Source organism: Peromyscus leucopus, chromosome 10 (assembly GCF_004664715.2).
Source record: "Peromyscus leucopus breed LL Stock chromosome 10, UCI_PerLeu_2.1, whole genome shotgun sequence".
Classification (NCBI taxonomy): domain Eukaryota; kingdom Metazoa; phylum Chordata; class Mammalia; order Rodentia; family Cricetidae; genus Peromyscus; species Peromyscus leucopus.
In genome coordinates, this window is record NC_051071.1 from 21,108,538 (window position 1) to 21,131,477 (window position 22,940).

The 22,940-nt window shown below is 35.6% G+C and overlaps 1 pseudogene; it reads right to left on the reverse strand.

Moving 5' to 3' along the window:
* Positions 1-17,102: 17,102 nt before the first annotated feature.
* Positions 17,103-17,200, reverse strand: LOC114702523 (annotated as a pseudogene).
* Between the last annotated feature and the right edge of the window lie 5,740 nt (positions 17,201-22,940).

The window sequence follows — 22,940 nt, forward strand, 5'->3', positions numbered from 1 at the left end:
GCATCAATGTTCATGAGGGAGTTTGGTCTGTAATTCTCTTTCTTTGTTGCATTTTTGTGTGGCTTGGGAATCATAGTAACTGTAGCCTCATAAAAGAGTTTGGTAATGTTCTTTCTGTTTCTATTGTGTGGAACAATTTGAAGAGTGTTTGTATTAACTATTCTTCGAAAAACTGGTAGAATTCTACATTGAAACCATCTGGTCATGGGCTTTTTTTTTGTTTGGGAGACTTTTTTCCCTCCTTTTTTTCATTTTTCTTTATTAAGAAATTTTCTATTTATTCTGTATACCACACATAGAATCCCCTCCTCCCTCCTCCCACCCTCCAGCCCTCCCTCCCTAGCCACCCCACACCCCTCAAATCAAGGTCTCCTGTGGGTAGTCAGCAGAGCACAGCACACTGAGCCTAGGCAGGTCTAAGCCCTTCCCCACTGTACCAAGGTTGCACAAGGCATCACACCACAATGACCAGGCTCCCAAAAGCCTGCCCATGTACCAGGGTTGAATCCCAATCCCCCTGCCTAGGTGCCCCCAAACAGTTCAAGCCAAACAACGATCTTCCATAACCAGAGGGCCTAGTCCAGTCCCATGGGGGCTTTTTATCCACTAGTCTACAGTTCATGGGCTTCCAATAGTGTGGCCTGTCATCTCTGCATGTCTTGGTTGGGAGACTTTTAATGACTGTTTCTATTTCCTTAGTGGTTATTGGTCTATTGAAATTGTTGATCTGGTCTTGATTTAACTTTAGTATGTAGTACCTATCCAGAAAATTCTCTATTCTAGATTTTCCAATTTTGTGGAGTACAGGTTTTTGAAACCTGATGAATCTCTGATTTCCTCCTTGTTAGTTGTTATGTCTCACTTTTCATTTCTGATTTTTTTAATTTGGCTGTTCTCTTTCTGCCTTTTGGTTAGTTTAGATAAGGGCTTGTCTATCTTGTTGATTTTTTCAAAGAACCAACTCTTTGTTTCATTGATTCTTTGTATTTTTCTCTTTGTTTCTATTTTATTGTTTTCAGTGATCAGTTTGGTTGTTTCCTGGCATCTATTCCTGCTGGGTGACTTTACTTCTTTTTTGTTCTAGAGCCTTTAGGTGTGCTGTTAAGTCACTAGTGTGAGATTTCTCCAATTTTTTTATGTGGATATTTAGTGCTATGAATTTTCCTCTTACCACTGCTTTCATAGTGTCCCATAAGTTTGAGTATGTAGTGCATTGAATTTCATTGAATTCTAGGAAGTCTTTAATTTCTTTCTTTATTTCTTCCTTGACCCATTGGTGACTCAATTGAACATTATTCAGTTTCCATGAGATTACAGGCTTTCTGTAATTTTTGTTGTTGTTGAAATCTAACTTTAACCCATGGTGGACCAATAGAATACAGGAGGTTATTTCAAATTTTGGTATCTGTTGAGATTTCCTTTGTGACCAAGTATGTGGTCAATTTTAGAGAAGGTTCAATGGGATACTGAGAAAAGGTATATTCTTTTTTATTGGGGTGGAATGTTCTATAGATATTGATTAAATCCATTTGGGTCATAACATCTGTTAGGTCTGTTATTTGTCTGTTATGTTTTGAGCTTGCAGATCTGTCCACTGGTGAGAGTGGGGTGTTGAAATCTCCCACTATTAATGAGTTTTAGTAATGTGTTTTAGCTTTAGCAATGTTTCTTTTACATATGTGGGTGCCTTTGTATTTGGGGCATAAATGTTCAGAATTGAAACTTCATCTTGGTTGATCTTTCCTGTGATGAGTATGCACTGTCCTTCTTGATCTCTTTTGAATGATTTTAGTTTGAAGTCTATTTTGTTAGATATTAAGGTAGCTACACCCACTTGCTTCTTAAGTCCATTTGATTGAAAAGTCTTTCCCTAGATTTTTACTCGGAGGTAATGTCTGTCTTTGAAGTTGAGGTGTGTTTCTTCTATGCAGCAGAGGGATGGGTCCTGATTTCATATCCATTCTGTTAGTCTGGTGTCTTTTTTTTTTTTTTTTTGGTTTTGCGAGACAGGGTTTCTCTGTAGTTTTGTGCCTTTCCTGGAACTCACTCTGTAGTCCAGGCTGGCCTCGAACTCACAGAGATCCGCCTGGCTCTGCCTCCCGAGTGCTGGAATTAAAGGCATGCGCCACCACCGACCGGCCCAAAGTTTGGTGTCTTTTTATAGAATTGATATTAATGGGTATTAATGAGCAGTGATTGCTAATTCCTGTTATCTTTTGGTAGTAGTGTGTGTGTATATTTCTATTCTTTGTGATTTATTGCTCTGGAGTTATCTATTGCCTGTTTTTGTGGGTATATCTGAATTTCTTAGGTTGGAATTTTCCTTCTAGTGCTTTCTGTAGGGCTGGATTTTTGGATAGGTATTGTTTAAATATGGTTTTGTCTTGGAATGTCTTGTTCACTCCATCTATGGTGACTGAAAGTTTTGCTGAGTATATTAGTTTAAACTGGCATTCATGGTCTCTTTGTGTTTGCATTACATCTGTCCAGGACCTTCTGGCTTTCTGATTCTCCATTGAGAAGTTGGGTATTATTCTGATGGGTCTGTCATTATAGGACCCTTGGCCTTTTTCCTTTGCTGCTCTTAATATTCTTTCTTTATTCCATGTGTTTAGTGGTTTAATTATTATGTGGTAAGGGGACTTTTTTTGGGGGGGTCTAGTCTATTTGGTGTTCTATAAGCTTCTTGTATCTTCATAGGTATTTCATTCTTAAAGTTGGGTAAGTATTCTTCTATGATTTTGTTGCATATATTTTCTGTGCCTTTGAGTTGATATTCTTCTCCTTCTTCTATTCCTATACTTTTTAGGTTTGGCCCTTTCATGGTGTCCCAGATATCCTTGACATTTTGCATTATTACTTTTTTGTGTTGGTGTTTCCTTTGACTGATTGATCAATTTCCTCTATTGTATCCTCTACACCAGAGATTCTCTCTTCCATCTCTTACATTCTGTTGGTTATGTTTGCATCTGTGTTTCCTGTTCATTTACTCAGATTTTCTATTTCCAGCCTTCCCTCTGTTTGTGTCTTCTTCATTGTTTTATTCCACTTTTAGGGTTTTGAACTGTTTCTTTCTCATGTTTAATTGATTTTTCATGGTTTTCTTGGCTTTAAGGGACTTATTGATTTCTTCCATTTTTTATTTGTCTTTTCCTTGATTTCTTTATTGATTTTTTTTTTCAGTTTTTTTGCTTGTCTTTCCTTAATTTCTTTAAGGGATTTTCTCATTTTCTCTTTATAGGCCTCTAGCATCTTCATTAAGTTATTTTTAAGGTCACTTTCTTCTGCTTCTTCTACATTGGGATGTTCAGCCTTGTTGTTGTAGAACGGCTAGATTCTGGTGATGCCATATTGCTCTTTATATTGTTGTATGTAATTTTGCACTGGAGTCTACCCATGTCCTCCTCCAATAGGCGGAAGAGGTGCCTGTGTCTAAGCGAGCTGCTATTTGTCCAATCTGTGCTTGCTGTGTCTGTGTCTCAGGGGGCCCCTCTGGCTCCAATCTTAGCTCTTAATCCAATTGGAGCTGGCAGATTCTGTATCTCTGTTAGCTGCTCTTGGTCCAATCCAAGCTACCTGATTTGTGGCTCAGGGAGCCACTCATGGTCTTATCAGGGATCTTGGCCCAGTCAGAGTTGATGGATTCTGTCTCAGGAAACCTCTCTTGGTCCAATGAGTGCTAGCAGATTCCTTGTCTCAGGAAGTTATTCTTGGTCCAGTGAGAGCTGGTGGATTCTGTGTCTCAGAAAGTTACTGGGCTCACAGGCCAATGGGTATTGGGGTATGGCATAGGTCTTGTAGATTGTAGGGTCCGATGAAGGGTTTTGGTAGGGGATTCTTCCTGCAGGAGTGTTCTCCACTGGCCAGCAACTGGGGCAGAGTTGGATAGGGGTTCCCAGGGACTGGCTGTGTCCCAGGGCCTGGGTCCTCGAGGTGTATGATCTTGATTTATGCTCCTTGGCCTCAGTGGCTTTCTAGATCATTACCAGAACACTCCACCAATTTTTTTTAATCTACAAAATCTAACCATGCTTCTGCTTCTGCAGAATAGATTAGTTCTAAAGCACTAGAAGTAGGTGTTATTATTTCAAGATTGTTGAAGATTATGAATTTTAAGAATTTGTTTACAATGCAGTTCATAGTCTTTTTGGAAGCTGCCATCTGCCTTCAATATTTCCAGAATTCTGTAAAGCTATATTCTGTAAATGCAAATGTTTGCACTACACTGAATTCTTTATCAGCATACATATTAATGATATGTCTTCATATTAAAGGATTTAGCATTTCATTTTGTTTGATACCTCTTTTCTCCCCCTATCTACAGAGGAAAATTTTATACAATGTTTATAACTAAATGACTAAGTCAGCAACATAAAATGTTTTATTTTTATAACTGAGTTTCTGGAATAAGTTGTTAAACTAAATTTAACCAATGTAGGTGTTCATCAATGAATCTTCTGTTTGTTTCAACATTAAAAACACTAATATTATAGCAATCAAGAAGTGGAGATAGGAAAGTGCTTAGCTGAAAGCCCACCAAGGCTATGCAGTAAATTCATTACAATTCTGTTTCTCTTCTAGTTATTTATTGTAAATACAGTCAGGACTCAAGCAAAAAGAAATTCCTAAAACTTCAAAATGTATGCTGTCTCACTGTGTGGTCTAGGATCAGCAGCCAAGATGTTAGCAGCTCTCAGTGATACATATAACCAAAAGATAATTTTGTTTCAATTATTAATAATGAAATAATCATTAGGATGATGCTAGATTAAAGTAGACTATCTGCACATAGCTTTGTAGAATGTGTCTGCAAAAGAGAAGTTAGTCATGGAAGAAATATATCTGCCTTCACTGAGCTCATTGTAATTAAACTTTGAAAAATATGATAAGTACTTGATCAATTTCTAATTATGTTGATGGTTCTAGTCATGCATTTAAAGGATTCTTACACATTGTGTTTTATCTTTAAAATGGATTTATGTTTAAAAGTACTACCCTTTCAATTTTATGAATTTTTTGTGAGAAAATCAAGCCAGAAAAATGTTTTTTGTAAGAATCAGATACAACAAAGTGTTTTCTGTTTTTTTCTACGCATATATTAGGGGTTGAACAATTACAACTTTTGAAATATCTGTTATTTTGAGTGATGTATAAGTCAACAAATTTTATGATTCCACATAAGTTTATATTTTCTAGATGCACTTAATAAACAAAATCACATTCAGGATGCATTTATGAAGAACATGACTTGATATTCAAAACTCCTTTGCAAGACATCTTTTCCTATGATTTTCTGACAACTTCATATGTGACTACAATGGATTATAATCACATCTGTCCCCATTATCATTTTTTAGCCTCCATTACCCACATCAGCCCTCTTCTTCTCATATAGTCCTATTACTTACTCTTGTTTTTTGTTTGTGCAGGTCTTGTTTTCATAGACATTGATTCTGTGAGTTTCTTGCTACAATGTTATATTATATTCAAAAGACAAGGTATGAAAGTGTCCCTTGCAGTCCCTCAGCTCGACAATATTTCTACTCCCTCTTTTACTGTTTTTTGGGCCTTGATATAGAGGCATAGATACTCGCTTCAGGACTGAATACTCAACACACACCTAGTTTCGTCACTTTTAGTTCCTACTTCTAGAAGTTCTAGAAAGAAGCACTAGACTGTCTATACAAGCATAAATACTCAGATTATAGTTTGACAGGTCCATTTAGAAAATATCAGAAGTGGATTACCCTCTAGCCTGTACCTCCCCAGCACAACTTTTGACTAGGGTTATAGTTCTTAATATATATTTTTCTATGCAGTAGGCATTAATTTCACTCAGGGTGTAGTTGGTTTCCCACAAAGCAGTCATGCTACTATTGGACCAGTGAGCAAACTTTGTATGACATTTAGGAATTACAGTATGAATTGTCTACACCTGGGTAAGGCCACTGGCAAATTTTTTTCTCCTCTGGTTTCCTTCTAGCCACCAAAAAGAAACTTCTAGATAGGTTATAATTTGATTTTCTATCTATTATGTCAAGTAGTGTAGTGTCTTCAACAATAAGACCTTCACATTTAGTTTGTTATAGGTCTGTGTAAATTATTTATAACATCTTCATTTAACTTTGATAGGTCATATGTATCTAGAAATTGACCTATTTCTCATAGAGTTTCCAATTTTGTGGAATACAAATTTTGAATGTATATCTGTATGGTTTTTCTGAACTGCACTGTTATTTGTCAGAATGTCTCTTTTCATCTCTAATCATATTAGTTTTGCTATTCTCTCTTTAGCTTCCTTAATTTGGCTATTGATTTGTAATTGATTTTAATTTTCAAAAACAATCTGTTTGATTAACTATTTTTATTATTTTCTTCATTTCTATTTCACTGATTTCCATCCTGTTATTTATTCCCATTACTACTTTTATGTTTGGTTTGTTCTTGTTTTTCCAAGGCCTTAAGGTACATCATTGATCTATTTATTTGAGATCTCTGATTTAGTACTGTAGGCACTTCCCTCTAGCACTACCTTCATCATGTCTCATAGTTTGGGGATATGTTGAATTTAAAAAAAAAGGAACCTTTTAATTTCTTCAATGATATTTTCATTGTCTTTTTAATAGTGTTTTCTATTTAGTGTTATGCATGCCTCTTGCACCTGAATGGGTTCCCCTGTCCCTGGGTTTGGAATATTCTTTCATGATCCTCTTGAAAAGATTATCTATGGCATAGAATTCTTCTTCTTTTTTCCCTATTTTTATGTTTTATGTTAAGATCCATGAGAAGTCCCTTAATAGACAAGCAGTCACACACGCAATCAACAAGAGCTTTTAATAAAAAAATTCTAGCATGCAGGGATCAGCTATCTGACACTGTAGCAGATGGCAAACCCAAGAGAAGCTCACAGTCTCCTTTTAAGCAGGATTAGGGGAATTCCAGATGTGGTTAAATGTACTTTGAAGTCATTGGGTATAGACCCTTAATGGTATAGGAATCATTATATGATTGGCTCATAATATCTGGTCAGGAAATGTGGTTGTAGTGTCAGGGGTCTGCTTGCTGTGTCAGGGGTCTATCTGACTGAAAATAGCAAGAATGGTTATTGCTTATGATGAGGTAGAACCCTGATTGGCTACCAGAATAGACATACCTTCTGAGGATGTGACTGAAGCCAGATATGAGTCAACATAGGATGGTGGGGTAATGTGGGGCAGAAGTCTTAGCAAACTGACGTCTGGGGGGGAATTGTTCCTGTTAGGGTAAGTCCTATCATAGGAGGGGATGGCCACTTCACTTTGTCTTTCCCTATTGTCCCCAAAACCACAAATGTTCCATTTATATTTTTAAAATTATTTTACAGTTTCATGGATTACACAATGAATCTCAGTCACTTCCACTCACGCCCATTGTCTTAGTCACTTCTATTGCTGTGAAGAGACACCATGTCCAAAGCAACTCTTATGAACATTTAATTGGAGCTTATTTACAATTTCAGAGGATTAGTCCATTATCATTGTGGCAGTATGCAGGCACACATGGTGCTGGAGAGGTAGCTGAGAGTTCTACATCCAGATTTGCAAGCAATAGGAAAGTGAGAGACACTAGGCCTACTTTGTGATTTTGAACCCTGTGAGCACAGCCTTAGTGATATAACTTCTTTAATATGACCACATCTCCTAATCCTTCTCAAGTATCACTACTCTCTGATGACTGAGCATTCAAATATATGAACCTATAGGCACCATTCTCACTCAAACCACCACATTCTACTGGTTGGCCCTCATAGGCTCATAGCCATATCATAATGTGAGATATCCATTCAGTCTAACTTCAAAAGTCATCATAGTCTATAACAGTCTCAACATGGTTTAAAGTGAAAAGTTCAAAGTTTCTTCTGAGATGATGGCAATCTTCTAACTGTAACCACTTTAAAATCAGAATCAGAAATCAGAACATACAATGGCACAGAATATACATTCCTATTTCAAAGGGGGGAAGGAAACATAGTGAGAAAATACCAAGACAAAACAAAGCCTAAAATCAGTATGGCAACCTCCAAGCTCGGCATCTCCATGTCTGATGTCAAAGCACTCTTCATATGTCAACTCTTTTCAGTTTTGTTGAGTGCAGCACATTTCTCTCTCATGGACTGGTTCCACATACTATTATTGGATTTCCTTGGCAGGAATACCATGACTCTGGCATCTCCAGGTTCTTGAAGTCTCCAACAAAATTCAGGCTTCACTTTCATAGCTTCATGCAAGGGCTTCTCTGAGCCTCAATACAAGAACACTCCTGACATATGTCTGGCCTCAGTGGCTGCTTTCTTTAGCTTCAAAGGAAGATTCTGCAACTGTTGTGGGATGTCTTTCTGCATGCTGTGAATATGTGCTATTCTTTTTGGCTAATAAATAAAGCTGTATTGGCCTATGGCAAGGCAGGATAGATCCAAAATGGAAAATCTAAGAGAGACAGGAAATCTAAAGGAGAAAAGAAAGTAAGGGGAGATGCCAAACTGGCATCCAAGGAGCAACATGTAATGGGACACAGGTGAAGCCACAGAACACATGGCAATACATAGATTAATAGTTATTGGTTGAGTTGAGTTATAAGAGATAGCTAGTAAGAAGTCTGAGCCATAGGCCATACAATTTGCAATTAGCATTAAACCTCTGAATGATTATTTTATAAGTGGCTACAGGACTGCAGGGGCTGGTCAGGACCAGAGAAACATGGGACCATGGGACCGAGTGGGACTGGAGAAATTACAGTTACATACAACCCCTTTCTTGTATGTTTGACTATAAAGCCAGAACCATGTGGCCAAAGCTGCCAAGTTCTTCTACTTGCTGGGGATAGAATTTGTCCCCCTTGTTCAAATACAATTTCACCAACTTTCTGCTTTTGATGGTTTCCTCCACTGCTTAAGCTTTTCTTTAATTCCTTTTCACAAGTTGAAAGCTTTGCTGGGTAGGATCTTGCCCTTAAGTTACCACTCCCTTTATTTAATTTAGTATCATATTTTTCTTTCAAATTTTTATCTCCTTGAACACTAGACTGAGCTCCATTATACTTACTTGTACTCAAACTGTACATTTTGTATTTTTTCTTGCTTGGTTTACTCCTTTTAATTATAGATCTGCATAAGAGTGACCACTAATCATCACATGACACTGTTAATACTAAGTTGTTTTGAAATCTCCTCTGCCAACACCATTAGTTCAAAACTATTCAATTTAGTCTAGGGCAGATTGTTTGGACAAGGGCAGAAAGCAGCCACTTTCTCCACCAAAACATCACAAGAAGTATCTCTAGGCCACTTAATAATACTCTTATCCTCAAACCTTTTGGCCTATTATAATCTACATTGCTCTCAGCACCACTGTCTTCCATACTCCTCCTAGTATGGCCCATTAAGCTCTACTTGAAGTGTTAAACAGCTCTCCTAATCCAAATTTTGCATTCCACAAATAAGCAGCATGGTCAGTCTTTTCACACAATACCCCACTCCTTCTACCAACTTATGTCTTATTATTCTGTTGCAGTGAAGACACCATAACCAAGGCAATTCTTATGAAATAAAACATTTAATTGTGGCTGGTTTATAATTTCAGAGGTTTAGTTCATTATCTCCATGGTGGTACACAAACAGACATGGTGCTGGAGAAGTAGCTGAGAGTTCTACATACAGATCCACAGGCAGAAAGAAGAGAAATACACTGGTCCTGGGATGGGTTTTTGAAACCCCAAAGTCCACACCAGTGACACATTTCCTCCAACAAGACTACACCTTGACAAGAACCAGTGTACGAAGTGCGCTATAAAAGTTGCCTCAAATATAAGACAAGCGCTTAAAGAAATCCCTCTCAAGTAGTGCCCTTTCCCAATGGCTAAGCATTTAGATATATGAGCCTATGAGTGCAATTTTTATTCAAATCACCATGCTTTTTCTCTCTCTTCCCACCTCCTTCTATGAAAGGATATGAAACTATCTTCCCAGTTCTTCTACTTTCATCCCTGTTCTTAAGCATTCATGCCTTTTCTGAGTTTATCATTGTCTTTCTCTTAATGATCCAATTTTTCTTGCTTGTCTTTAGCCTTTGATTTTCTGTCTTTCACATAATCTATTCCATTCTGGAGGTTTCACACTGAGTTTTTTATTTACTACTGTTGGGAGTTTCCATTTCCATTATCATTTCAGTTTTGGTTTTCTTTAGTGTTTTACCTCATTGTTGAATTCTATTTTCACCTCTTGAATTAATTACTTTTTTTTCATTCAGTTCTTTGTACCTATTGGAATTTACATGGGAGATTATTTGTACCCTCTTTGAATTCAATTAGGAGTTTATTCATATTGTCCTTGAAATCTTTGAGTGTAATTTTGTTCACTCTTTCAAATTACATTTTTGGGATTTCATTTAAGTCACTCTCATCAGGAGCCATTTCTAATAGTTTTAGTGGTTTGGGAATGAGATAAGCTGCTATGACTTTTTGTGTTACTTGTGGGTTTATATTGGGATTTCTTCATCAGTAGTTAGTTCTTTTCTTGAACATTTTTTTTTTTTTTGGCACACCAGAGTTGAATCAGTAATTAGATAAGTAACTAGTGCTCCCTTAGCTTAGCTGAACTTGCTTGGCTAGGTACTATCTGGTGTTTAGTCTTTGGGACACTCAGTTCTGATCCATATGTAGGTAACTGAGGTGACATCCTTGGCTTGAAATTTAGGAGTCCATTCTTTACAGCAGGCACTGTATATGTGCTTATGTGGTTTTGTATGTCCTCACAGGTCTGCAGAAAGAATTGTGCCATGGTGTCAGATGTTGAGGACAAGGTTGTGTATCCTCTGCTCTTGGAAACTCAGGTCTTCAGGGTCTGTGATATAGGGATGGTGGAGTCTGTGATATGGATCACCATTTTTAGACCTCCTGCCAAAGCTAGTTGGGGTTCATGGAGGCCTGTTGCTTACCCTGGTGGCAGGTATAACAGATGGTATGGCATCATATTGTGGCTCTCTATGGTCACATAGGGACTGGTTAGATCATTTGTCCTCTCAATCTGGCCTCTGGATCTCTATGGCTCCTTATCTCACTGTGTAAGCTTCCTTCCTTGCTTAAATTCTACCATGCCATCATTAGGCATATTGACATATAGCCAAGTTGTAGGGCTTACCGGAGCCTGAACAGATGGAGCTGACAATTCTGTGCTTTCAGCTTCTAAACTGTAATAAACCACTTTATTTTCTAAACACCACAACTTTCAGCAAATTATTGCTCTGTGTAGTTCCTGGGCCTCACTCTGTAGACCAAGCTGGCCTCAAAGTCAAAGAGATCCACCTGGCTCTGCCTCCCAAGTTCTGGGATTAAAGACGTGCACCGCTGACACCTGGCTTATATCTTTTTTTTTATAATTTGAAACTTTGGATCAGTGTATTTCTTACCAAATTTAGAGTACTGCAAAAGAGAAATTTGAGTACACATCATAGTAAGTGTAATATGCATTGATATCTTACTTGGGGCAAAGATTTTTAGCTATTTTTATTGTTAAGTTCATTTTTTTTTTCTCACCAGGAAGGCTGTACCTATACTAAAATTAATGACTATAAAATTCAAATTTATTCCTCTGTAGCTGACATAGAACTCTTGCTTCCCCATGTAGTCTGTGTGTTTACACTCTTCCTCTGTTTCTGTCTTTCAAAACTTTTATAACTTTCCCCATTTTCAGTTTCTCCATGAATTTATAATTTTATGCTCATAAAAATCTCATACTGTCAATTCAATGGAATTCATGAAGAGTGAAACTAAGTGGCCCATTCTTAATTAGGAACTCAGACATATATAACTCTCATTTCCCAAATGGTGTCTTCTGAAAGCATCATTGGATTAATAATAATCATATTCTCCTTGTCATGACTGTTTCCTAAAAAAATAAATTAATCTGATTCTCAAAAAAATTCAAATTTATCATTGTTAATAATTTATACATATCCTAAACAATTCATGCTTATCCTTATGATCTATTTTTAATTTCAGAGGTATGTTGCCATTCTTTTATATTATTCTTCTCATTATAGGAGCTTTCATGATGGGTCATTGTTTAAGAGCATGTACTGTCCTTTCAGAGAATTGAGTTTGATTCCCAGCACCCACTTCAGGCAGCTGACAGCCCCCATTAACTCCATCTCCAAAGGATCTGATGCCCTCTTCTGGTCTACATAGGTATCTTCATATAGCCATAAAAATCCATACAGAGATACATAATCAAAAATAAAATAAATCATTTTTTTTGTTTTTGTTTTTGTTTTTGTTTTTGTTTTCCATCACAGGCAATTTATTTTGTTCTATTCATTCATAGTTAATACAGAAAATACTTGGAAACATTTCCATATAATGTTTGACACAGAAATCATCAAATAGAAGTATACAATGTTGACAGGAGGCAGTACATTTATAATTTATAACCCCAAATATATTTATAAATTAGAAATGGAAAGATCTACAAATGAAATTATGAAGGTTCACCAAAGTCATTTAATCTGTCAGTTTCTCATTCATTTTTATGTCTTAATAATATTCTATTGCATGAATAAGCCACATTTTATTTCTCTCCAGTATTTGAATAAATCATTTTTAAGGTCTCACTTTGCTAACTATTTCCATATAATTATTTTTGTAGACACTATATGCTCCAAAGCAGGGGCATGTCATCTTTCCCTCAGCTATAAACTCTTGAAAGATTAATGATTTCCATATAATTACTAAAATTTAATGAAAGAACATCTAGACAGCTTTGTAGTTTCTGTTCTTTACTGTATTTATTTATTTTGTTATTTACATTTCATTCACACATCTAGAATTTAAACCAAGAGAATATATACTCTGATAAGTCTATTTGATGAATAACTATATTTTCTCAATATGAACTTATATTTATATTACACTTATGGAAGTTGCAAGTACAGCCACAAACACTGATGTGTTGCTCTTAACATCCTTAACAGTTACATAAATAGACTTACATAAACAAGTGCACATATTTATATGCGTGTATATATATTCACACACACACACACACACACACACACATATATATATATATATACATAACACAGACATTATGTAAAACAATGACAGTTAGATGGAAGTGTTTAGTAATAATTGCTTTCTAAAAGAATTTTATTTTACTAATATAAGATTACATGATTCTTACATTTATAATAATGTATCTATATTTCTTATGCTCCCTTTTTTTAATTGCATGATGAAAATATTAACCTCTCTCTTTGACATAAGATGAAATATTTCCATGCATCAAATACATTGAAATCTTGCTATTTAATTTTTTGGTTGGAATCTTTTAAAATTTGTATCCTGAAATTAAATTCTAATAATTAATGATTTCTTTCTTGTGCTGTTTTATTTATTTTGTTATTTTGTAATTGTGGAAGGCTGTCCTCCAAGCATAGCAGCTATTACCATTGTAATCACAAGGCAGCTGTGACTGCTCACAACAGATCCTGTAGATTGTTGGCCTTCCTTCTGAAGGAAAGCGTGAAAGCCATACAATCCTCCCTTGAGATCTCAGCCACTCTTGCTGTATCTGCTGTCACCTGTATACAGTTCTGCCTAGTTGCACATGGCCTTCTGTTCTCAGAAAGTGCCAGAGTAAATATGACCATGAAAAATTATCTGAAGAGTGGACTCAATTGATGATATGAAACCATGGGGAAATTGTCATTCATGCTGTGATGATATTTCTGTTTTATGTCTGCATTGAAGTTGCCCATGTTCCTGTAAATATCCCCTGACCTGTACTCTGTAAGTAAGCCCCTTAATCTCTGATTTGCCAAACTGTTTTTGATGGGATTGTGTTTTGTTTTATCTCAGAGCCCTGTGAGTATGAGTAGACATCTGCTTTCATCTCCTCAGTGAAAGTTCAGGCAACCAAAATTAGTTATTTGTTTATGATTTGTGTTTTCTTTGTTTTAAAAATTCAGAGCAAGTTATCCTATATATAAAATGTATATCTATCCACATAAGTCATACACATATGACGATATGGGTTGTCACGTACAGTTTACTAGAGGTAGTGAAATCACAGCTTCTGGAAAAGAACAACCACCATTTACTAATCCAGCACAATTCCTAACTGTAGTATGAATATTTATCTTATACCTGAAGATAAGTTTAGTTTTGACCACTCACTCATCAAAAAAAAAAAAAAAAAAAAAAAAACCAAAACAACAACCAAAAAAACCCTTCTCTTTGCTACAGATGGAGACTATTACAGAAAACCACAATTGGTAAAAATGTAGAGAAAAAGAGGGTATGATGCCCAGTCTCAACTGATAAATCAGCAACACAATTCCTGCAATTAAGGCTTGGGGCTTGTAGCAGAAGAAGGGTTGGAAAGGATATAAGAGTTAGAAAAACAGGAAATTGACTGTGAGATTGTCCCTCCTAGAAATGTCAGAGAGGGTACACCTGGGGATATATTATTTGATGAGTGCCATCTGGACTTTGTGAAAAATAAAACCTAGGAATAGAATTTCTAAAATATAAAGTATACTATAAAAAATTACTTTTAGATGTTCTCAATTTACTGAAGTCCTCCACCCATGTACAAGGGCTGTATTTAATATATTTTATTGCTGATATATCTACTGTTCGTTTGAAGGTTGATCTTCATTTGGTGTGGTTTAGGGTTAGGGTTGAATAGTGTTATCTTAACATCTTCATTTATAAATATTAAACGCAGAGTTTTATTTTCATTTTTTAATTTTTTGCGAGTGGATTAATTATTGATTTGTAGCTGTGCTTTAGATATCACACATATTTTATACTTTTATTTTCAAGTATATATATTACATCTTTCCTAATGCCACAAATCTCAAATTACTTAATACTCATAAAAGATAGGCATTGTATTAGTTACTGTTTTGTTGTTGTGATAAAGTATCATGACCAAAGTTACTTGTAGAAGAGTTTATTTTGGCTTTCAGTTCCAGACTAGCATATAATGAGTAGGAAGGTATTTCAGCTTGTAATCAGAGCAGGAGCCTGGCTGATCATTTTGTCTACACAGAGGAACCTACTGGGTCAATCAGAAAGTAGGGCAAGAATATAGCTTTCAATATCTGCCTCCAGTGATGTGCTTCCTCCCCATGAGGATGCAGTCCCTACAGGTCCTATAACCTTCCCAAAAGCATCACCAAATCAGAGGTGAAATATTCAAATATATAAGACTATCACGGGCATTTCTCACTCAAACAACAATATATGTTTTACTTAAAAACACTTTTTGCTTAGTGAATAATGGGTCTTCAGTATGTGCTGGAATCTCAAAGAAATACGTTCTAATGTCAATGGAGGAATTGACTTGGTATCAAGACAAGGGCAAGCAGACAAAGAGCAAAAGCTTCTTTCATCCTTGTCCTTGTATAGGCTTCTAGAAGAAGATGAGACCTCTGTTAAAAGTATATCGTCCTGCTTTCAGATTCAGATTAGAAATGAATCTTACTACTTCAAATTAAGCCAAAAAAAATTTCTCACTAGTGTGCCCTCCATTTTTGGATTTTAGTTCATTCCAAATGCAGTCAAATTGACAACCATGAATAGCCATTACACTTAGCCCCCTGAATTTATTATACATATCTGAATGTGCCCTACCATTTTTGTAATTGTTGGATAAATCCTTTGGAATGTAAAAACAGTTTACTTGCTCCCACCCATCAAAAGGCTAAAGATATCATCAGATAGCATCTGAGGCCTATAGCTTGGATTTCTCTTATTTTCTGTGACCCTCTGTCTTAATTACTTTTCTATTGCATATCCTGGTTTCCTAAAGATGTTCACTACCTCTGGTTCTTACAATATTTCCCTACCTTTTTCTGCAATGATCTTAGAACCTTGAAGGCAGAGGCTGTGTTCTGATCAGAGTTGAATACTTCACAGTCTCTTATTCTCTGCATATTGATAGATTGTTGGTGTCTTTATTAATAATCTACTACAAAAATAAGCTTCTCTGATGAGGGTTGAGGGATGCACTAATCTATGGGTAGAAATATAAGAACTTAGAATCAGTTTATTACTATATCTACTTAATACAGTAATAATCTGTTTTGGCATCTTGATGTTAATTTCCATCCTCTGGAAGATGAAAAGTTTCTCCAATGAGGATTGAGTGATGTGTTTTATATAGGTATGACAGTATGTCATTGGAAGTAATTTTGTTGATATGCTTCTTAGAAGAATAATAGTAGGTGGGTTTCCTCTAGGGCCCATAGCCAGCCCATCTAGTCTCAGGTTCTTTCAACTTTAGGAGTGCCATGTTTGGGATCCATCTCATAAAATGAAGCTGCCTTAAATGCAATAAAAAAATCCTATAACAATTGTGCCATCATTATACCACCAGTACAGGTTGCTGTTATAGGTCATAGAGTTTGTAGTTGGGTGATATTGATGAGTACTTTTCTCCTCTAACAGTATGAAAAGTATCTTTATGAACATGAGTAAAAATTTGCATTTACCTAATGACTAAGGATATTGAACATTTCAAATGCTTCTCAGTCTTTTGTGTTTCATCTTTTGAGAACTATTTGTTTAGTTCCATATCTCATTTTTAATTGAGTTATCATTTGTCTTGATGTTCCAATTTTTAATTACATTGTATATGATAACCCTTTATCAGATGTATAATTAGTAAGGATTTTTTCATTATGTAGTCTGTCACATTGCTTTAATAAATGGTGCCCTTTGCTATACAGAAACTTTTTAGCTTCATGAGGTCTCACTTATTTGTTTGTCTTAATGCTTTTGATATTTGTGCCCTTTTAAGAAAGGTCTTTGTTTTGCCAATGAGTTCCAGATTATTCTGTACTTTCTCTTCTATTAGATTCTGGGAATGTGGATTTATGTTAAAGTCCCTGATCCATTCAGAGTTTTGTGCAGTGTGAGAGATATGGATCTACTTCCATCTTTCTGTATACAGCTATTCAGTGTTCCCAGCTCCATTCACCAAAGATGCTGCATTTTCTCAGTGTGTAATTTTGGTTTTGTCAAAAGTCAGGTGTCTGTAGCTATGTGGACTCGTGTCTGGGTCTTCAGTTCTATTCTATCAATCAACTTATTTGCTTTATGCTAATAACATGCTGTTTTTTTAGTAATGAACTATAGAAATGATCCCTGAAAGTATAGTCTTTCATGCTGTTTTTATTAGTATAGCTATGCATTAAAGCTTGAAACCTGGAATGGTGACACCTCTAGCAGTCATTTTTATTATTCTGCATTAGTTGCCTGGTGTGTGTGTGTGTGTGTGTGTGTGTGTGTGTGTGTGTGTTTGCATATGAAGTTTAAGAGGTCCTTTTTTAAATTTCTGTGAAGTGTTGTGTGTGTTGGAATTTTGATGGGAATTTAATTGACTGTACAAATTTATTTTGGTAGAATATGAATTTTCATAGTATTGATACTACCAATTCACAAGCATTGGTGAACTTTGCATCTTCTGGTACCTTCTTCTATTATTTTCTTAAAGATTTTATTATACAAGTCTTTTACGTGCTTGGTTAGAGTTATCTAAGGATAATTGGAGGGCATTATTAAAGGTACTGTTTCTCTGATTTTGTTTTCAATTTGTTATTTGTATATGGGAAGTCGACTAATTTTCAGTGTTAAATCTCTACTGTACTGCTTTGCTGAAAGAGCAGATCAGCTATAGAAGTTTCCTAGTAGAGTCTTTAGGAGCTTTGAGTATAAAATCATGTCATTAACAAATAAGGATAATTTGGCTTTTTCCTTACCTATTTGTATCCCTTGGTTATATTCTAAGACTTTAAGCGTTAATTGAATAGCTATGGAGAGAATGACATCCTTATCTTGTTCCTCATTTAGGAGAAATGCTTTGAGTTTCTTTCTGGTTAGGATGATGTTGGCTGTGGGTTTGCTGTAAACTGCTTTATTATGCTGAGGTATATTCCTTGGAACCCTATTATCTCCAAGACTTTTATTATGAAAGGATGCTAGATTTTTTTCAAAGACATGCTCTGTATCTAATGAGATGATCATGTGAGTTTTCTTAAATTTTATTTTTTTATGTTTTGTAATACATTTATTAATTTACATATGCTGAAACATTCTTGCATTTTGAGTATGGTGAATAATCCTTGTGATGTGTTCTTGAAACCATTTTGCAAGTATTTTTTAGATAATGTTTAATTGAAAATAGATTTTTTTCATACAATATATTCTGATTGTTTCCCTCCCCCAACTCCTCTGAGATCATACCCATCACTCAATCCACCCAAATCTATATTTTTAAATTTTTTTTTTGATTCTTCAGAAATTTTACATCATGCACCCAAAACCCACTCATCTCCTAGTCCCTGATCATTTTACAAGTATTTTATTGAGTAATTTTATGTGCATATTCACAAGGGATATTGCTCTATTATTTTATTTTTTTGTTGGGTTTCTGTGTGTTGTAGTACCCAGGTAATAGTGGATTTATAAAACAAAATAGCAAATGTTCCTTCAGTTTCTATTTTGAGGAATAATTTGAAGAGTGTTGGAGTTAGTTCTTTGACTATCTGGTAGAATTCTGTGCTGAATACATATGGTCCTGAGTAATGTGGGGTTGTAAGTGTTTTTATTATTACTGCTTTTATTTCTCTAGGGGTTGTGCACAGACTTGGATCAAAATCTGTTTAATGTGTTTAGTTCATCTTGACTTAACTTTGGTAGGTTTTGTATATTAACAGGTTCATCTCTTTCTTTTAGATTTCCCAGTTTGGTGGAATACAGATTTTTGAAGTCCACCCCTATGATCCTCTAGATTTCCTCACTATCTGTTATAATTGGTCCTCTCTCTCTCCTTTCACATCTAAATTTATTTATTAGTTTGAGTTTTGTGTTCTTTGTTTTGGCTAATTTTTCTAAAGTTTGGTCAATTTTGTTTTCTTTTAAAATAATCAACTTTTTGTTTCATTGGCTTTTTTATTTTTAGCTCTTTAAATTTCTGCTCAGATCGTTATGATTTTGAAGATTGGTTTATTCATATCTTTCCATGGTTTAAAGTTCATCTCTGGATTGTTTATTTGGGATCTCTCGGTCTTTGTAACTTATTTTTATTTTATGTGTATATCTGAGTATTTTGCTGCTTGTATGTATGCACATGACATGTGCCCAGTGCCTTCAGTGGACAAAGGAAGAAAGCTGATTTTCTGGAGCTGGAGTTATAGATGGTCATAGTCACTGTTGATGCTGGAAACTGAACTCAGGTTCTTTGTAAGGGAAAGCAACTACACTTGACTATTTTTGTCTCATTAGATTACATTTTCATATCATGCATTACTTACCTTATTTCATCCAGATGTATGTTTATGTTCTCTTAGAAAATATTTGAGATCTTATTGATGTTTTGTTTGTCTTATCTACTAGATTTATAATCATTGTTTTGAATTCTGCCTTAGGAATTTTTTCTAAGTCATTTGTAGGAATCATTTCTAAGTCCATGATTATTGTATGTAATCTGATTTTCCTTCCAGTAGACAAGTTGTCTTGACTTTTCATACTACTTATGCTTTTTTACTAGGACCTACTACATGAAATGAAAAGGACTGTGATAGTAAGATCTATGAGTAGAAAGAAAAAGAAAAGGGAACAAGGTACACAAATATGGTGAGGCTAGGAATAAGTTCTGGACTGGTTGATAGGTAGTAGAGTTGAGGAACATAAATAGGAGTAAAATTAATTGAAGAAAATGAAAAAAAAAAGATAAGGAACTATGTAGGGTTTTGGTAAATTGTAGACTTGTAGCATGAATCTTAAAAGTTCTTATTAATAAAAAGAAACCCAGAGCCAGGTATTAGGGTGAACACTGAATGATCAGAGAGACAGAACAGGCCACAGCTAACCTCACCTGCCAACTTCTCAGCCAATCCTGTTTCCTCAGACTAGATGCCTCTGAGTCCTCATACAGAATGAATCTCAGCTGAACTATGCTGCTCAAAAGCCTAAAAGCTTAACCAGACTATAGTTCCTCATCTTCACACCTTAAATACCTTTCTGCCTCCTGCCATCACTTCCTGGGATTAAAGGCCTAAGTCACCATGCTTGGCTGTTTCCAGTGTGGCCTTGAACTCACAGAGATACAGGCAGATCTCTGCCTCTGGAATGCTAGGATTAAAGGCGTGTGCTACCACTGCCTAACCTCTATGTTTAATATTGTGGCTGTTCTGTTCTCTAACCCCAGATAAGTTTATTAGAGTGCACAATATTTTGGGAACACAATACTACCACATAGACTAAATAGAGGAGGGTAGATTTATATACCCATATACTGTAAATCAGGTCAGCCTGTGATTTTATGACATATAAGAGTAGGAAGAATAGGTGAAGGAAAAGAAAGAGGAAGGAAAAATGTTTTTAAAAATGAGTGGAATTTTAATCATGTACAACAGTCAAAGGCATTAAACAGTAGGGGCAGTGCTAGCTTGCTGCAATGAACTATTATACTAAATAAATAAGAAATCAGGCGGCAGTCACTGGGAATTCCTTCTGTAAAATTCCCATTGGCACCACTTTTCATATTTCCTGGTAGGGGTCTTTTAGTTCAATTTTTCTGGGTTAAACTACAGCTATGTCAACAGCTGCATTGGTAGCAGTTACAGCAGCATGCTCAGTTCACTGATAAAGTCAATGGGTCCATTGGTAGAGATTCCACGGGGCATTGATCAAGTTGGTTGGGAGATTGGGGGGCTAGCAGGAATGATAAAATGTTCTGTTCACCTTTATTTCCCAAACTGTCAACAGCTTCTTCTTCTAACATGGTTTTTAGTCCACCATCTTACTTGGAAGTTCTTGCATCACTTCTTAAACTATTAGTCAAAATCCAGTGATTTTGTGGGTGTTTTCTCACAGAAAAAAAAACTCAAGGAAAGTTCATTGAAATTTTTTGAGGTCATGTAATTAATTTTTATTAAAACTGTGGATAATATTTCATATGTATAGTCATATATATATATATATATATATATATATATGTATATATATTCCCTTGGTGTTCTCTTTCATATTAATTCGACAATTTACAACTCGATGTCCATGGGTCATTTCCCTAAATCTTATTTATCTCTGTATTTTATTTTGTTAAAGTTTCTTTTGTTTAGTGGGTAATTTTTTGATCTTTTCTTATGTTGTCTCTATCAAATAGGCAACAGTTCATCACCTCTAATATGTATTTTATTTCATGTTTTATATACTTGTCACTCAACTTTTGATTTTGTTTTACATTTCTCATCTTATTTCAGAGTCTGGATATCAAAAGAAAAAAATAGCCGTGCAAGGAATGAGAGTAGCATGATCCAGTCAGTAGAGATGCTGAAATGACAGATGACAATGCCACAAACTAGTGTGTTAAATCATCTGTTACAAACACTACCTGTTTAACAGAGTTAGGAAGCAGATAACTATAGCAAGCACCTTGTCATGAAACCAACTGGGAGTTCCCTGTCTCCAGAAGTCCTTACAGCTACAGCTATGGATATAAAACTGCCATTGCTTTTGTAATTTGTAGTTTTTGAGTTTGCCATTATCTTCAAGTGAAATGTTAGGTCACTGTGTATAATCACGCATGTACACACACACACACACACACACACACACTAATATATATATATATATATATATATATATATTACACACACACACACACACACACACACACACACACACACATATATATATATATATATATATATATATATATATATATATATGTGAGTTTAATATACCTTTTAGTTAGTTTCTTTTTTCCATCTTTTCATTATATGGAGAACAATATTTTTTCTTTTTTTACTTTTTTTTGTTTTTTTGAGACAGGGTTTCTCCATGTAGTTTTGGTGCCTGTCCTGGATCTCACTCTGTAGACCACACTGGCCTTGAACTCAAAGAGACCCGCCTGGCTCTGCCTCCTGAGTGCTGGGATTAAAGGCATGTGCCACTATCACATGGCTTATAATCTTTTTCTTATACGATATATTCTGCTTGTAGTTTCCCCTCCTTCTACTCCTTCTAGTTCCTCTCTACCTCCCTCTCTCAGGATTTATTATATATATATATATATATATATATATAATTTCTGATTAGAAAAAACAAGCTTCTAAGAGTCAACAACCAAATGACAAAATAAAATATAACAATATGAAGCAAAAATTATCATATTGAAGTTGGACATGGTGACCCAACAGGAGGAAAAGAGTGCCAAGAGCAGTCACAAGAGTCAGAGACTCACTCATTTTCAAGTCTGGAAGGAGTTCCATTAAAAATACTAAGCTGATAGGTATAATATATACTCAGAGGTCCAGGTGCAGACATATGTAGGCCCTGCACTTGTTGTTTTAGTCTCTGTGCGTTCATTTGTGCCTTACTTAGTTGATTTGGGGCTTTATTTTCCTGGTGTCCTCCATCCTTCTGGCTCTTATAATCTTTCTGCCTCTTCTTCTTCATTATACCCTGATGCCTGAGGGGTGAGTTTTGATGGAGACCTCCCATTTAGATTCTCTCCCTCTCTATGTAATGTTTGGATGTGAGTCTCTGCAACTGTTCACATTTGCTCAGGGAAGAATCCTTTCTGATGATGACTGGATAAGGCACTCCAATTATTGGAGATTGTCATTAGGATACATTTTGTTTACATACACACACACACACACACACACACACACACACACACACACAATTGAGACCAGTAGTGTTTGCAGTAGTGCTTGGTTTTACTCTATGTATCTGGGCCTTATAGTCTCTGATTCTTCGTTACATGAGTTTCCTCTTGTAGAGTGTACCTTAGGTTAAATCATACATTGGCTGGCTACTTGTGCAAGACCTGTGCCACTATTTCCATAGCATATTTTACAGACAGGACAGATTGTGGGTCAAAGGATTTG